This window comes from Parasteatoda tepidariorum, chromosome 5 (genome assembly GCF_982258835.1).
Source record: "Parasteatoda tepidariorum strain Cologne lab strain chromosome 5, Ptep-v5.0, whole genome shotgun sequence".
NCBI lineage: Eukaryota > Metazoa > Arthropoda > Arachnida > Araneae > Theridiidae > Parasteatoda > Parasteatoda tepidariorum.
In genome coordinates this window covers 83559153-83578641 of record NC_141759.1, presented here as the reverse complement: position 1 = coordinate 83578641, position 19489 = coordinate 83559153, and the positions used below count along the sequence as shown (strand labels likewise).

General features: G+C 30.7%; 1 protein-coding gene across 10 annotated transcripts in view; it reads right to left on the bottom strand.

Moving 5' to 3' along the window:
• The window catches only part of LOC107451750 (uncharacterized), a 107986-nt gene that overhangs the window by 43105 nt on the left and 45392 nt on the right, over window positions 1-19489 (bottom strand). For 8 of the 10 annotated variants that reach the window (XR_015433812.1, XR_015433813.1, XM_087164441.1 and 5 more), the window contains exon 2: window positions 17481-17587. The gene's annotated coding sequence lies outside the window, so the exon portion shown is untranslated. Of the gene's footprint in view, window positions 1-11773; window positions 11957-17454; window positions 17588-19489 lie in introns of those variants that run through there. The other 2 variants (XM_087164440.1, XM_087164439.1) reach the window with 2 other exon arrangements.

The following is a 19489-nucleotide window of genomic DNA, read 5'->3' as shown; positions in this document are numbered from 1 at the left end:
GTATTAGATAAATGTTCCATTTGTTAATATCAAGCTCATGACGTATGAGCATATGAGTTGTACTCAGATCTATTATACGTACGAGTTGTACTCAGCTTAATTATACATATGAACTGTACTCAGCTCATATGTATAATTGGGAACCAAATATAGATACCCAAACGTTCCATTGTTTAAATGCACCAAATGTACATATTTTTGTTTTGTTATACCCAAATGAAAGAAAAAACATAGCACAGCACTGTATAATAGTGTCAACACAGCAAAATAAGTAAATTTTGTGACTAACTTAAGAAATCTAAAGAATTAGATAATAGAAAAAAATATACCCTACAAAGTGGATCACTGATGCGCTAAGACTACTTCAAGATTATATGCAATCTCAGACGATAAATAATGTCATCTAAGAAGTTTTTAAATTCTTTTACCTTAGATAACAGCAATTAAAAACAATTCAAGCAAATTTAAATTCCTGAGAATTATCTCTTTGTGAGAGTAATGAATGGGAAGCTCACAATGAGAGGAAGGAATTAACTTTAAAGAAAATAATCACGAGAATCACGCGCTATAATCACGCAAACGCATGTGCAACAAAGAAAACTCGGATGATAAGTAGAATTAATCTCATTTTAACACAATGAAAAAGCATATTTTTATTTTGAATTCAAAAGACATAGCATCCTGTTCTAAAAATTTTTGTTTTTTTGATCATTAGTAAAAGTTCAGTTATCGACAAATATATTCGAAGAATACATTGTTGAACTGCACATTTCTGTGGATCGTCAGTTTAATTTTAGGGTTACAACAAAAATATGCAAGGTTGGCAACATTCTTTCGACGCTTTGTGACTATTTTTTCCATTTCTTCCAATTTTCAAATGTACATCATAATCTATTGATAGAAAATTTACTTGATGTAATGATTTTTATTAGTCTTCAGTAAGCAATAAAAATCATTGCTACGTAAGCGGAATGCATTTGATAATTATGCAATTTAAGCAAAACAACCAATTTTAAAAAAAAAAAATCGTTTTCTTGTTTCTTGATTCACATTGAACAAAGAAAAAAAATCAGACGATACTTAACTTAAAAATTATCAAACAGCAGGCCATAACAACGCATGCGCACTGTTTACTATTACTCTAGAACACAGTTGAAAAGTGTGATGACGTCAGTGGCGTACGCAAGGGAGGGGTTTAAACACCCCCCCCCCCTTGAGCTCAGACAAAATTGCAAAAATAAAAATTTTAGTAGAAATTTTTCGAGCTATTATTTTTTAAGACTATATATTTTTATTTACCTTATGCCTACTTTTTTTTTCCTAGCGGTATTTCTCAGAATACTGAAAAAACATTTACTATAATAGGGTTGTACTTTTAAGACCAAATTCACGTGATACTGTTACGGACTGGTTCCTTTCTGTCCTGAAAGTATAGTTTTCGAAACTGGCTGTCATTCGCGAGGTCTTTACGCGATGATTCTGGAATCCTAGACGTTCTGTCGTCTTTGAGACAAATCGAGAATTTTGGAGAAGCAGTGAAAAATTATATAAAAGGGGGAACGGAGTACAGTGGAGTTAGTTAGTCAGACTAAGAGTTATCTCTGCCGTTTGTCTTTCGGAACTTGTCGCTAAATCTGTTTTGTTTTGTCTTAACAAAAAGTTCCTTCAATCGCCGAACCCGACGTCGCCACTATTTCGACCAGTGAAGAAATCAGTAACAATACCATTGGAGGTACTGTGCTCGTTGAAGTTATTCATTCCAGCTCGAAACTTTGAGATCGTAGCATAGCGGATATTTTTGTGCCAATATATATATATATATATATATATATATATATATATATATATATATATATGCTGTTCTTGGATCTTTAGGATGTCAAAACGCAAGAATTTAACTATTTTTAATTATTTTGAGAAAAAATCATGACGTGAAATTATTGAGGTGACAGCATCTAGTACCAATGTAAGTTTTTCTGTTGTACAGAAATGTGATATTTCCGTTGAAGAAAGCGTTTCATAACAAAATCTGATGAATGTGAAAGTGACCCTCAAAGTGTTACTCCCACCCATATGACGTTAAACTTTTTTCAGAAGATATTGCATCATGTTCTTAAACTTAAAAAATCAAATCAAAATTTAACTAAGCAATATTGTCTAAATAAAAAGTCAAAACTGTCTAGCTGTCTAAATTAGGGAAATAATAGTGCTTTATTACAGACTCGAATTTCTTTTAGTAGTTTCAGAAAAATTATGAGCACCCCCCTTGAAAAAATTCTGCGTACGCCACTGGATGACGTCCAAATAAGGTGCCCATGCCATCAAACTTAAAACAACACCCATTTTGCCAATGGGAAATATATATATATATATATATATATATATATATATATATATATATATATATATATATATATATATATATATATATATATATATATATAGCCCAATAAGCTAAATGAATTTCGTTTTATAAATAAATCTCAATTCAAAATATTTCAACATAACAGTGCTAGAAATAAAAATGGTAAAATGATATATAATAACAAAAAAAGTTAATAAATCAAATAAATGTTTTGTTGGGATGAATCTTATTCAACACAGCTCTCTCAATATAAATAAGACGAAAAGGATTCAAAACAAATTTGATATTTATAAGATATGATAAAAGTATTAGAACAACCGCACGGAAGCTTTATAGAATTTAGATGATATTGAACAAATAAAGAGACAAGAAATGAGGTGTTTGACTCCGCATTTTATTTCCGCATCCAGAAACTTAGAATATGAATCATATCAAACACGCGAACAAAATTAAATATTTACATAAAAGTAATAAAAGTGTTGACAGGAATATTGAGGAAAAAAAATCTTGGGTAAAAACGTGATTTAAATGCACAACCTTCTGCGTTTTCCTATTTCCAGGCGATTTTTTTTTTTTTTTTTTTTTTTTTTTTGTAATTTCTGACAATATTAATAAAAGAGTATTATTTAAAATGAATGTTCACCATATTTCATAAATTTGCAACGTACGGCAAATTTTTAATGCAAAACAAAGAAATATGGAAAGAAGTTTATTCAGTGTTGCGAGAAAGGATCGAAAGCTAGTGACAAGGATAAGACATATAAACTAGTGACGAAAATCTAGGGGAAAATGTTTATTCAGTAATACAAGCAAGGATCGAAAGCGAGTGACATACATGAGACAAGCAGGTAACGAGTAACAAGGACTGAGATCAGCACAAAAATCTAAGGAAAAATGTTTGTATTGCATTACGAGACAGAATCTAAAACGAGTGGCATGGCTGAGACATACTAACTAATAACGATTAACAATGTCGGAAATCAGCACAAAAATCTTCTAGGGAAATTTTTTTATTTAATATTACGAGACAGGATCGAAAGTGAGAAACATGAATGAGACATACAAACTAGTAAAGAATAACAATGTCTGAAATCAGCACAAAAATCTAAGCAAAACTTTTTATTTTGTATTACGAGACAGGATCGAAAGTGCTTGACATGGATGAGACAAGCTAGTAACGAGTAACAATGACTGAGATCAGCACAAAAATCTAAGGAAAAATGCTTGTGTTGCGTTACGAGACAGAATCTAAAGCGAGTGGCATGGCTGAGACATACAAACTAATAACGATTAACAATGTCTGAAATCAGCAGAAAAATCTTCTAAGGAAATTTTTTTATTTAATATTACGAGACAGGATCGAAAGGGAGAAACATGAATGAGACATAAAAACTAGTAAAGAATAACAATGTCTGAAATCAGCACAAAAATCTAAGCAAAACTGTTTATTTTGTATTACGAGACAGGATCGAAAGTGCTTGACATGGATGAGACAAGCTAGTAACGAGTAACAATGACTGAGATCAGCACAAAAATCTAAGGAAAAATGTTTGTGTTGCATTACGAGACAGAATCTAAAGCGAGTGGCATGGCTGAGACATACTAACTAATAACGATTAACAATGCCTGAAATCAGCACAAAAATCTAAGGAAATTTTTTTATTTAATATTACGAGACAGGATCGAAAGGGAGAAACATGAATGAGACATACAAACTGGTAACGAATAACAATGTCTGAAATCAGCACAAAAATCAAGGCAAAACTGTTTATTTTGTATTACGAGACAGGATCGAAAGTGCTTGACATGGATGAGACAAACTGGTAACGAGTAATAATGACTGAGATCAGCACAAAAATGTAAGGAAAAAGGTTCTGAAATATCTGTAATTTACAAAATCGATTATTGGGGGCCGTTCAAAAAGTACGTACACAAAAATGGAGAAATTTTAACCCCTCCCCCCCTTCGTACATTACCGTACATAAGGTCTTACTCCCCCCCTTAGAGTACGTACATTTTATTAGTCTACCCCCCTTTTTCATAAAAATTAAAATAATTATGTTTTAAATAAAATTAAATATTTACTTAAGGAGTGTGTAGGATGAAGTCAAATTTAAATTTGGTGTATGCTTATAAAGTACGTACTTTGTATAATACCTCCCCCCCTCCCCATCGTACAAAACCGTACATAATAGCAAATCCCCCCCCCCTTCGGGATGTACGTACTTTTTGAACGGCCCCTTGATAAATTTTTGAATACGAACGAAAAAAATTGTTTTATTCAAACTATTTTTCTTTTGTTTTGCATTTTATATTATAACATCCGATAATCTAAAAGATTTTGTTAGTAACCATTAAACTGCTTTTTTTAAAAATACCAAAATATATTTCTGCTTGTAATTAGAGCACCAGAAAAATAATATATAAAAAGGACACAGGTTTCCCCTCTACATCAAAGGGTTAACCTAAAGTTGATGTATTTAGAATATTACTTAAAATACAATTAATTATTTACTATTAATAAAAGAATGAAATTAAAACACTAAGACAAGAGAATAAAACATTGTACTGCTTCGAAAATTAAAAAAGAAAAATCAATCAGACCACACGTTTATAAAATAACCTCAAGATTAAAACAGGATGTTATTACGAAACTAACACCCATATATTCATTAAAAAAAAGCAGGAAAAAAAGAACCACAAAATTGTGTTTTTTACGCTACAGTTACCAATTATAATATTCCGAGAAGAGAAAATTTAGTTAACCGCATTATGCAGTCATCATATTCAGTTCTTTTAATTTAATTAAGGATCTTTTATGTTTCAGCAGGGAATAAAACAAAATTTAACGAATTGTGAAGGTCCTTTAATGAATTCTGTAATTTAATTTTATGATATAGAACTTCAAGGCACTTGTCTGATTGGCATGATTACGCCAGAAACGGCTCTAAATTTGTCTAGCTCACAATTATGTTTCATATATATTTTAATGAGAGCTATTTTTTTCGTAATGTATATTAAAATTTAGAAAGATTTTTTTTTTTTAAACCAGTGTCGCCAACTTTTGCAAAACATTTTTATCACTTGCACCAATATTGATTGCACTGGGGAACAATTTTTAATTTTTTTTATTTTCTGTTGCGTGAGACCTTTTTAAATAGATCTTAGATACTTTTGTATAGCTGATTTTTGAAATTTGTAACCAGTTTCTCTATACAATGCTACAGTTTTTTTTTAAATGGCATTTTTAGTATTTTTAACAGGGTGCGTTGCCGAATTATTCAACAAAAAATAAGCACCTTTTAAGCACTAAAAAATATTTTTAAGCACTTAAAAAAATATCATAATTAGGCAGGGTTGGAAAGTTTTTGACAATCGACGGTTTTATCTTGTTTCAACCGTCATGTCAAAAAAAAACTTTTGGCGTTGTTTTTGGCAATTGTCAAAAATCATGAAATTTTGAATCATGTTTAACGAATGACATTTTCATACGCTACTGACTGACTATACGCAGAAACAGATTGGGGTTGAATTAATTATGAAAACGTTGAATAGAACAATGTGAACAGTGTCTTTTTGCATAATTCGAAGCGGAAATCCACAAAAAATCTCATTTTGAAAAAATGGAAAATTAAGCACTTTTTAAAAACACCCAATGAAAAAAGCACCATCAAGGGCTTTTAAAATCGAAAATAAGCATCTTTAAGCACTTTTTAAAAACGCTACGCACCCTGTTTAATACAGTTTATGAAAAGTAAAATTCCCAAGGCTCCCCTGAATGCTTGGGTGCCCCGGGCACAGCCATGAGTAAAGACGGTACAGCTGGGCGCAAACGAGTTATTAATAAAATAAAGACACGTAAATAAAAAACAGGAGCGGCTTTGGTCAGGGACTGTGAAGACAAGCTATTTGGAGGACTGCATATTAACAAAAATTTAACTGAATCCTAGTTAAAGGTTTAATGGTAGCTGCATGTTATTCACACACAACTTGACAGATTACATAAATCAAATTAAGAAATAGTTTCTGGAAACAACTTAACGCTACATTGCATGCAGACGCCGCATCGTACGCGTGAACGAACCCGAGATATTTTCACTTCGTAAACACCATCTATTCGGACATCAACTATCTTCTTTTTATTTCTATTTTTCATCCATTATACAATTCCATTACCGCGCGACACGCGATATTCAAGCGACATCGCGATAAGGAAAAACACGATTCCCAGTCCTTGGAAAACTGCCGAGCAAGAATTATACAAAAACATTTTTTTTTTAATCAGTTTCAAATTCAACGCTTGACGATGGAACGTTTTTATAAATGTTTTTCTTTCTTGCGTTTTATTCTATGTTACTACTGCCTCCAGGAATGAAAATAAATAATGCCTTTTGCACAAACAGACATCTGGAATGGAACGAATGAAATGGTAGACGGTTTGTTCAAGGTCTTGAACTATTGCAACAAAGGTGGTTAATGAAAAAACAAGCAGAGAAGTTTACATATAGCAACTGTTCGATAATAAAACAAAGAATAGTTCACGTTAATTACGTTTGCTGGTTCGCTATGCCATTGAATCAGTTATTATAGCTGATATCAAAATATAACATTAGTGATGATGAACCGCCATCTTGGATTTTAGGCTTAATTTTATAATTTACGTTTTCTTAATATATTTTTGTATTTAAGAAACTTTTGATGACGTAGTATCATTAGGAAGCACAATACCTTTCAAAAAAGGTAGAAATCAGAGAGGATTATTAGATTAGGAGGAATTGCGCTTGATAATGTTTGGAACTTTTATGAATTTTTCTTCAAAATTTTAAAGCAATAAAATTATGCGATTTGTGGTTTGAATAATGGAACTGAAATATTTTTAAAATCCTGCACTTTGGATTTAAATCTAGTTTAAACAGCTTTAAAAAAATACTCTTTCGCTCATTTGTTTTAAATTTAAAAGTCCAAAGCAATAAAACAAACTTTTAACCCTATAATTTCAGAACAAAAAATCTCTTTAAATGAGAGAATAGAATTTTCTTAGAATAAAAAATATTAGGATAAAATTCCCTACAAATCTTGAGATGATTTGTTTGTTTTTTTCCTCATTAAATTTAAATGAAAAGATAAATACATCATGACTGTTCTGCAGTAAATAAATTAAAATGGTATTGCATAATAAAAATGATACAACAAATATTAATGAAATGATGAATTGATTCGTTATGAAGATTATATGCAAATGAATACTTCTAAAAGGCTTTATAATAATACATCGATTTTTTTCACCCGTTGCGAAAATTACTAATTATATAACACTTTTAATGATGTTATAATTAACTTTACAATTTAGATTGCATGAGGCAATACAGTTTGTTTATTTTCAATCGTAGTTATTTAAAGTACAAAATTCTAAAAATAACTTATTTTTCTCTGCAGCGTATTCGAATAATTAATTTTGAGATAAAATAAATTAAAATGATATTGCTACCCAATCACATCAGCTCATCTTGATGCCCTGGAATCTTGTTTTATTCGTTTGAATACAGATTCTCTTGTTAACGACAGTAGTTCCTCATCACCTCTCAATAGCGCATTTTACCCTGATTTGCTCCTCTCGACCACTGTGGTTTTTCTTGTTCTGCTTTTCATCTATTTTCTCACTCGGCTACAGTGGTGTTTTGTAGTTTTCTCGCCCAACTTTATTTTTCAATTTTTCGTAAGCAACTTTTCGTATTATATTTCAAATCTCTTTTTTCTTCTCATTCACGTGATGCAAGTCTTGAAAATGGGCACCTATTTTTGAACGCTTGTATTAGATCGACTCTTTATTTCTACTTTGTAATTTTTTGAAGCGAATGGAAGTTTTTAATCGAGTTATAATTTCGTGGTAGTCAAAAATGATTTTAGGCCGCCTTTATCAAAGCAAAATGGTAACAAAAGAAAATATGAGAATAGTGTCATAAATATATTATTAAAAAAGAATATATTATAAATTGATTCTTCAATCAAAAAATGGCTGCAAAATTATGTTTTTCACATGATTTTTTTACCATTCTTTTTACCGAAAATCGCGTAAAATAGCAACTACGCACTTATGTATACTTACAGCAACTTATGTCTGTTTTTAACCAGTGTCCAACTATTATTAAAGTTTATTTCTGGTTTCAAAAACGCCATTTATTTTCAAATAAACCTCCTTACATCCACGTTTTAATAAAGATATCGTGTATAGTAAAAAATAAAATACATCATAATAAGGAATATATTTAAACCCATTTCTAGTTCGAAAAACATGACGACAACTGGGATTAGACTTAAAAAAAAGCTTAGTTAGTTTAATTTGTTGCCAAATAAAGATTAAAGATTCGATTCTAAGTAATAAAGATTCGATTTCATCACTAATTTCTCCATCATTCTCTTTGTATACCTTGAGAGAAGTCGTAACATTACGAATAGTATCAATAAGTTTGTTTACTCTGTCAGTTGAGGTTTATTTAACCTATATTTCTAACAAAATGAAAATAATACAGAGGAAAAGATAAAAAATCGCAGATTCAATAGAGAATCTTTTTTGATATATTGTACGGTTAAAAAAATATAGCTTTATCCGCAGTATTCTGCCAAATTAATTCATGAATATCGTGCCACGTCAATTCAATTCTTAGAATTTGGAAAGATGTTATTTAACCCATGTTTCTAATAAAAAAACATGTAATAAAAAATAAAAAAAATTAAAGTCAATTTCTACATAGGTCAACAAAGAAATTGTTTTATTTCAGTTACTTTTTATTAAATAATTAAAAAAAAATTTTTCATATAAAGCTAAAATTAATTAAATTTAATTAATTAATTAATATTTGAAAAAACTGTATTAACATCAAGCGTCATCCACTACAAGTTTAAAAAATATATTTGGACTAGAATGGCTGAATAATAATGTATGTGAATGCGTCATAATGTAATTTCAGAAGAGAAACAATCAATTGATATTCACAAGAGACGTACCTTGACATAACCTTAAATCCGTCGCATTGTCCGTGGGATTGTTTTCACTCATTTTTTACAATTGTTATCCACTAAATTTGAAAATAAAATATACTGCCCTATTAAATTATATGTGTATCAAAACAAACTAAAAAAATATTTATAGAAAAACAATATTTTTATTATTTTTATGCTAGTGAGAACCAAAACAGTATGGAAATGAATGAGGGAAAACTGGATCCTACCACGTGATTTCCCGGCCAATAAAATTGCAGCGTTAAACGTTTAACGCAACCTTGTTGGAAGTCGCATAAGAAGTATAACTTCAAAAAGTATTTTACTAACGATTGAAAATTTGAACAAGATATAGGGAGAGTGTGAAATAATAGTAGGAATTGAATAACTAAAAAAAAGCACAAAGGAAAACATAAAAACCGCAGATTCAATAGAAAAGCTTTTTCGATATATTATACAGTTGGCACATCAAAGCGAATTTCAGAAAATTTTGTTTGGAGAAACGTTGTAATTTAAACAATTTTAAGGAATCGCCAAGCATGAAATTGTAATTTGCAATTAAACAATGAGTACTATTTTTTTCTACCCAGTTCCCTATTACTAGTATTTAATCCGAATAAAACATTTTCTATTACTAGTTACTCTTAAAACGCAACTTCTTTTTTCCACCGTGCAAAAGTCCTTAAATACCTGATGGTTTTATTGATGTAAATATAGACAGGGAATAGAACAAAAGGAAGTAGAATATAATAAATATAGTAACATATTACATGCAAGTTAACATTTTCTGTAACTATAGTTTATCTACGGTAAGAACTCCCCCTGTCACAAAGTCTGAGGCTGTCTGTTGCTATGGAAACAAGAATAGCGTTCATGGAGGGTAGCTTCTCTTCACTCTAGAGCTAACACAGTAGACCGAAGGAAAAATTTCCCTTTTTTTCGCAGACCCGAGCCGAAACCTGTCCTAAACAATTACCACACATCCCTAGTTATACCTCGTTACCATAGTCACCGCCACGGGTCCAGACGAATTTGTTTGGGGAGTTCTTACTATAGACAAACTATAGTTTGCTGCTCCTCTTACCGCATCTTTATTCTTACAGAAGTGCTATGACTTTTAAAAAAATCAAAAGTGTTAGCTAATTTTTCTCACGGTAACTGGCTAGCTAACTTTTTTCGAGGACCTTTTAAACTAGTTTGTATATGAACATTACAAGAACATTCCATAGGATTTGTTACACACATGTGTGTTTACTTTAAAGTGAGACATTTTTTGAAAGGCATAAATAACTTAACCTTAACCGTGGTAAATATATTTAACAGTAATACCACTTTTAATTTAGTGAACCATTTGTTATTAATTTATTAATTATAAGACTTGTAAGCTGAAAACTACAAAGATGTGTATAAAAATGTACAGGGAAGACAATGGAATAAAAAAAATTAACATTCAATAATTATTAACTGTTAAACTTCTTGAAAGGTTCTTTCTTTGGTCTGGGCTAAACAACACCATACGGGTCACGGGAATGGTAACTGCTGAGTTGAAATTTGGTATGATGAAAAGGCCATATTTATTTATGAACTGGGTTTTTATCAAAATTCCAATTTATTCGAAAGTTATGGAAAAGTTCATTTCTTTTTCGTGATTTTTTTCCAGTTTTTTTAACTTCTTTTTTTATCAAGTTCACATGATTATTTTTAAAATCCATCACGTAATCTTCCATTTGGTTAATTTCGTTATGATTAACATGTTAACAAAATGTTCTTTTAAAAAGCTACAATAATTGTATAGTTAAAAAACAAAATATTACGTGTTTTTGTGGAAAATATCGGCTCTTAAGGGGGGAGGGGGACAATAATCAAAGCGAAGCGGTTTACGGGGGTTGGAGAGCAAAGGGCGAGTCTCTTAGTAATATATAAAAAAAATATATATAATAAAAATTGAAAAAAATATTTTGAAAAAATCACTCTTACAAAGAAAAAAACACATCGAAAAGATAAAGAGTGGTAATTAAATGATTTCATTTTTAGCATTTATTTTTCAAAATTAAAATGTTCATGACCGTTAAAATATATAATTAGTATAAATATTACACACATATATATCGCCATTACAATATATTTTTTATTTGAATATCTTTACAACGATATAATATCATGAGATAGCGATTTTTTTTTCTAATACTAAAAAACGCTATTTTTAAAAGTTTTCTAGACGGTAGGTAAAGGTAAAAAAATTTCGAACAAAAATTTTACAGAATCAAATTTATCAAATGATAAAAAGAGAAGATAATCGCAGGATAACTATAATTGATAGGATGCAAACGGAAAATGTACTATTTAAAAGCACAAGTTTTAGAGAACTAAAAATAAAAAGTTTGAAACAAATAAGAAAAAGGAACTTACCAAACGCAAACACACAAACATATTCTCCCTATTAACATTTTTTAGGAAAAACCACTATACAACAAGTCTAATGTTTCGTACAAAAAAAAGTAAATAACACAGAACAGCAACAACTATTTTTCACATAGAAGGCGACATGCCTGTTGGTCGACTCGTATAATAACAAAACGCTTTTAGAAACTCGACTTCCCATTAGAGGTTGTTGTGTTTTTGTTTGGGTTGCCATAATAATATGATCATCTTTGTAGATGCCGCCAAAGCGGAATGTAATTTCATCCTCTCCGAGAAAACAGTCGATTCACGAAAGAATGTGAGGGGAAAAATAGGCTCACTATTATTTTAGGAAACAGTAGATACTATGCAGTTGTAGACACGCGCTTGAAACGTAAAAAAATATGCATTTATAAATAGAAACAAGCTCTAAAAATAGAAATATGTTCTTATGGCTGTATCAATAAATTGCTAAGTTGTATGAATAATTTTATTGGGCAATACGAAAATAACTTGCAATTTATAGATTTTTCTAATATTAAAAGAGATTTAAGCTGTACGTTAAAAATAGCTTTTATATTGTTCATGATGTGAATAAGATTATTACACAATTTTTGCAAAATCATTTGAGAAATTGAAAAGTTACAATAGCAAATATCAAATATAAAAAGCAATTTGCAGGTGAGCTTTTTATTCTAAACGCGGCTCCAGAAACGTGTTTAAGAAAATAGAGCTAACTCGAAATGCGTGTTTAAGAAAATGAAACTAGCTCAAAATGCGTGTTTAGGAAAATTGACGCAGCTCAAAAAGCGTGTTTAAGAAAATGGACACATCTCAAAATACACGTTGTCTAAGAAAATGGACAAATCTCAAAATGCATGTTTAAGAAAATGGACAAATCTCAAAATGCATGTTTAAGAAAATGGACACAGCTCAAAATGGATTTTTAAGAAAATGGGCACATCTCAAACTGCGTCTTTAAAAAATGGACATATCTCAAAATGCGTCTTTAAGAAAATGGACACATTTAAAAATGCGTCTTTAAGAAAATGGACACATCTCAAAACGAATTTTTAAGAAAATGGACATATCTCAAAATGCGTCTCTAAAAATGGACACATCACAAAATGCGTCTTTAAAATAATGGACACATCTCAAAATGTGCCGTTATAAAAATGGACACATCTCAAAATGCGTTTTCTAGAAAATGGACACATATCAAAATGTGTGTTTAAGAAAATGGACACAGCCCAAATTGCATGTTTAAGAAAATTGAAAAAGCAATTTAGGAAAATGGACACAGACTTGGATTCCGTTTTTCAAACTTCTCTTATGAAAATTTTACTTTTTTTAAAGGCACAAATGGATCCAAAAAATTTGTAATATGATGTCGTCATTTTCCTGAATCACTTGGAACATTTTTTATCAGTCTTTTTTGAAAAGATATTAAAAGTCAACATTTCTTTTTATCAAGTTGTTACAGGTTCTATAAATTATAATGGTGGCATAAAAATAGCATTGAAGTTAGATTTTTTCGAACTATTTTATCGTTTAATGTTCTGAATACGAAGAGATACCTAAAAAGTTACATCTGTAATCTGCCCAGCCACCCTGAATTCAGTGTTTTTGCCATATAATGATTATGCTTAAAAAAAAGTAAGCATAAGTTAGCACGTTCACGCCGGGAAAAGGGAAAATACTGGTACGGGAAAAGAGAAAATACTGGTAGAAGAACTATTTCAATGTATATACAATAACAATCTCATATATACAATAACAATATCTCAACAATAACAATTCACTGTAAGGAAATTTATCACGGCGAAGAAGCAATTCAATATAAAAATTGCATCCGTTAAAAACAATTGGTAGTTATGGATTTTTATTATTCCCGGAAAAAAACTAAAAAATGAAATTTATTGTTACCAGTTTTTACTCTGGTGCGCTGCCAAGATGAGACAATCTAGTGTGACCCATCGGTGGGTCACCCCGGCGTGAACGTGTTAAGTACAAAATTATTCATTCAGTTATTAAATTTGAACATTGAAAAGTCATATTTTTTGCTGAGTCCATTTTTTGAAAACACTCATTTTGAATTGCGTCCATTTTTTTAAAACACGCTTTTTGAGTTGTGTCTATTTTTGTAAACATGTTTTTTTAATTACGTACATTTTCGTAAACACGCCGTTTGAGCCGTGTCTATTTTCTTAAATACCAATTTTGAATTACGTACATTTTCGTAAACACGCAGTTTGAGCCGTGTCCATTTTCTTAAATACCAATTTTGAATTACGTACATTTTCGTAAACACGCAGTTTGAGCCGTGTCCATTTTCTTAAATACCAATTTTGAATTACGTACATTTTCGTAAACACGCCGTTTGAGCCGTGTCCATTTTCTTAAATACCAATTTTGAATTACGTACATTTTCGTAAACACGCCGTTTGAGCCGTGTCCATTTTCTTAAATACCAATTTTGAATTACGTACATTTTCGTAAACACGCAGTTTGAGCCGTGTCTATTTTCTTAAATACCAATTTTGAATTACGTACATTTTCGTAAACACGCAGTTTGAGCCGTGTCTATTTTCTTAAATACCAATTTTGAATTACGTACATTTTCGTAAACACGCCGTTTGAGCCGTGTCTATTTTCTTAAATACCAATTTTGAATTACGTACATTTTCGTAAACACGCCGTTTGAGCCGTGTCTATTTTCTTAAATACCAATTTTGAATTACGTACATTTTCGTAAACACGCCGTTTGAGCCGTGTCTATTTTCTTAAATACCAATTTTGAATTACGTACATTTTCGTAAACACGCCGTTTGAGCCGTGTCTATTTTCTTAAATACCAATTTTGAATTACGTACATTTTCGTAAACACGCCGTTTGAGCCGTGTCTATTTTCTTAAATACCAATTTTGAATTACGTACATTTTCGTAAACACGCCGTTTGAGCCGTGTCCATTTTCTTAAATACCAATTTTGAATTACGTACATTTTCGTAAACACGCAGTTTGAGCCGTGTCCATTTTCTTAAATACCAATTTTGAATTACGTACATTTTCGTAAACACGCAGTTTGAGCCGTGTCCATTTTCTTAAATACCAATTTTGAATTACGTACATTTTCGTAAACACGCCGTTTGAGCCGTGTCCATTTTCTTAAATACCAATTTTGAATTACGTACATTTTCGTAAACACGCAGTTTGAGCCGTGTCTATTTTCTTAAATACCAATTTTGAATTACGTACATTTTCGTAAACACGCCGTTTGAGCCGTGTCTATTTTCTTAAATACCAATTTTGAATTACGTACATTTTCGTAAACACGCCGTTTGAGCCGTGTCTATTTTCTTAAATACCAATTTTGAATTACGTACATTTTCGTAAACACGCCGTTTGAGCCGTGTCTATTTTCTTAAATACCAATTTTGAATTACGTACATTTTCGTAAACACGCCGTTTGAGCCGTGTCTATTTTCTTAAATACCAATTTTGAATTACGTACATTTTCGTAAACACGCCGTTTGAGCCGTGTCTATTTTCTTAAATACCAATTTTGAATTACGTACATTTTCGTAAACACGCCGTTTGAGCCGTGTCTATTTTCTTAAATACCAATTTTGAATTACGTACATTTTCGTAAACACGCCGTTTGAGCCGTGTCTATTTTCTTAAATACCAATTTTGAATTACGTACATTTTCGTAAACACGCCGTTTGAGCCGTGTCTATTTTCTTAAATACCAATTTTGAATTACGTACATTTTCGTAAACACGCCGTTTGAGCCGTGTCTATTTTCTTAAATACCAATTTTGAATTACGTACATTTTCGTAAACACGCCGTTTGAGCCGTGTCTATTTTCTTAAATACCAATTTTGAATTACGTACATTTTCGTAAACACGCCGTTTGAGCCGTGTCTATTTTCTTAAATACCAATTTTGAATTACGTACATTTTCGTAAACACGCAGTTTGAGCCGTGTCTATTTTCTTAAATACCAATTTTGAATTACGTACATTTTCGTAAACACGCCGTTTGAGCCGTGTCTATTTTCTTAAATACCAATTTTGAATTACGTACATTTTCGTAAACACGCCGTTTGAGCCGTGTCTATTTTCTTAAATACCAATTTTGAATTACGTACATTTTCGTAAACACGCCGTTTGAGCCGTGTCTATTTTCTTAAATACCAATTTTGAATTACGTACATTTTCGTAAACACGCCGTTTGAGCCGTGTCTATTTTCTTAAATACCAATTTTGAATTACGTACATTTTCGTAAACACGCCGTTTGAGCCGTGTCTATTTTCTTAAATACCAATTTTGAATTACGTACATTTTCGTAAACACGCCGTTTGAGCCGTGTCTATTTTCTTAAATACCAATTTTGAATTACGTACATTTTCGTAAACACGCCGTTTGAGCCGTGTCTATTTTCTTAAATACCAATTTTGAATTACGTACATTTTCGTAAACACGCCGTTTGAGCCGTGTCTATTTTCTTAAATACCAATTTTGAATTACGTACATTTTCGTAAACACGCCGTTTGAGCCGTGTCTATTTTCTTAAATACCAATTTTGAATTACGTACATTTTCGTAAACACGCCGTTTGAGCCGTGTCTATTTTCTTAAATACCAATTTTGAATTACGTACATTTTCGTAAACACGCCGTTTGAGCCGTGTCTATTTTCTTAAATACCAATTTTGAATTACGTACATTTTCGTAAACACGCCGTTTGAGCCGTGTCTATTTTCTTAAATACCAATTTTGAATTACGTACATTTTCGTAAACACGCCGTTTGAGCCGTGTCTATTTTCTTAAATACCAATTTTGAATTACGTACATTTTCGTAAACACGCCGTTTGAGCCGTGTCTATTTTCTTAAATACCAATTTTGAATTACGTACATTTTCGTAAACACGCCGTTTGAGCCGTGTCTATTTTCTTAAATACCAATTTTGAATTACGTACATTTTCGTAAACACGCCGTTTGAGCCGTGTCTATTTTCTTAAATACCAATTTTGAATTACGTACATTTTCGTAAACACGCAGTTTGAGCCGTGTCCATTTTCTTAAATACCCATTTTGAATTACGTAGATTTTCTTAAAACCCCATTTTAAGGTATGTCCATTTTATAAAATACCCATTTTGAACTACTTATAACACATATTTTAAGCTGTGCCCATTTTCTTAAATACGAATTATTAGTAAATTATTTAAATAGTTTATGTTAGTTAATATAGTTTAAACAGTTTTATTAGTTTATATAGAATAAAGAATTATATTAGTTAATATAATTTAAAAATTAGTTAATAGAATTACATTAGTTTAATAGAATTACAGCTGATTTATACAGAAGAGACCGCAAATAATTATGTCCTGAAGAAAAGAATGGAATAGCAAGAAGTTAGACGTCCCGCAATTTGGTTAAAATAAAAAAGTTTAAAACTAGCGAATTAAATACTTTTATATTATTTGTTTATATCTTTTTTTTCTATTAAAATACACATCATATCATTGTTATTATATTGCTTACAAATGTTTAAAGTGATAAAGGTAAGAAGGGTGTCAAAAATATTGAAAAGAAAATAATAAGAAAATAAAGTGTGGTATTACTAAAGAACGGTTGCTAAATAAAAAAAAATTTACAAGCCATTTTGATTATTAAAATTACTATAAACATTCGATATTTTTACTTACCTTCAATCTTTTTTCCGATTAATAATTCAGTGTAAAAAAAATTTTTTATTTCATCACTTTTTCATCTTTTAGCCATTTCTTTTTCTTCATGAATTCATTGGGCGAAACTGTAAAAAGGAAAAACAAATATATTACTAATAGTTTTGTGTAATCGAATAGATTAATTATTACCTTGACAGTTAAACCTGATAAGATTATCGATAATTACAAGAAAAGATCACAAAGGATTGTTACGCATAACACATGATATATAAACGATGATAAATAGTTTTAAGATAAAAATTTATCGAGGATAAAAGTTTACACTTTGTAATTATATTTTTCTATGTGGAATTAATCACTTAGAAACACTATAATTACTTAGAATTAGAAACGTTTTGCTTGATGTATTTTTAAAAATCAGCGATTATTTTAATAATCAGTGATTATTTTACTAATCAGTAATTGTTTTGATATTATGTATTTCAGGAAAGATTTCCGTTCGCTTTCTTTATGTGTGAATATCATGGTTAGAATGATGATGACTTTTGATATTTTATTTTTATAACCGACGTTGAACAGCTGAGACAATTCTGAGTTTAGGACTATCAATATTCAATTCCGTAATCTGGTAATTTAGAACCCAACCCAGGAGACAAGAAACTCCTGAATCAAACAATGGAATAAACTAGTCTTCGTGGAGGACTTTTTGATGGAACTAACTCACGTTTGCATTACATGGAGAGAAAAACCATGAAAACCTTCCACGGTTAGTCTGACTGCAAGGGGACTCTAACCCATTATCTGTCTACCACTGAGGATATTTTACGTCAGCACTGTGAGTGGAATGCAAGCGGGAGCAGAAATTGTATCAACCAGCCACTGCTGGGATTCGAGCCTGGGTTACCTCAATGGGAGGCGACTTTACACATTGTCGACTCCCGGGCACTTCTTTTGCACCACATTTTGAAATTCGCCAATCTTACATTCGCCAAGTCGGGTTTCAAATTTTCTCGCGAAAATCTTCGAATATTAATTCGCGCATGTTTCACTTGCGACATACGATTTAAAAAACGCATGAGTGAACATGAGATGTGAATAAATTTAGCTGCTTTAAAAATTTTTGTGTATTATCATTCTCTTTTTATTCGGACTTCCTGAAACACATATTTATTTCTTACTTTTTATTTCCTTTTTAGGATAAAGTTTTGTTGTGGGTGTAGGATATATGAGTAGGGTATAGCTTTTTAATTATTTTTATAAAATTATTGCAAATAATTTATGGTGTCCTTACCAAGTATGTGGACACAATATTCTATAATGCAGCAGGGTTTTGTATCTTATTGTTTAGTTTTTAGAACCTTTAATTTAAGTAACTACACAATTTATGAGTTTTAAGCATTTTCTTTTTATATACGTGTAATGATGAGGAGATTGTTGCTGTCAGCTTTATACATGAATTTATTCTTTTTTACTTTTCTGACATTGGTATCTATGATTAAATTTGATGTAATGATTCCCATTTGCAGTGCCAACAATATTTGCGTCCAAACAATTGTACTTAGATTTGACACTTTTTTGTAAATGTTATGTCCCAAACGATAAATTCCTTCGTACGTATTAGCCAACTCCACAGCTTTGGTAGCAAAGACTGAAAAATTTGTAGCAGTTAAAGTATATTTATGAGGTGAACACAATTTTGATTAAAGAAAACTTTTTATGATTTGTAAAATAAAAATATAATGTAAACAGTAAGCATCAACTTTGACATTCTCATATCATAACTGTATAACAATATAAGGACAATCTGTTTATTTATTTCTGATTCATTAAAGACAAGATATTGAGTCAAATAAGAGAATCTTAACAATTTTTAAATTTAATAATTTTCTTTAAATAAAGAAAGTAGTTTTAAAGCAATTGGGCAATTTTTTTAAGATATTGTAAGCATTTTGAAGAATACATATTTTTTCCAAAATAGAAATAATTGATAAAACCTGGTAAAAATGAAGGAAATGAAAATAATTATT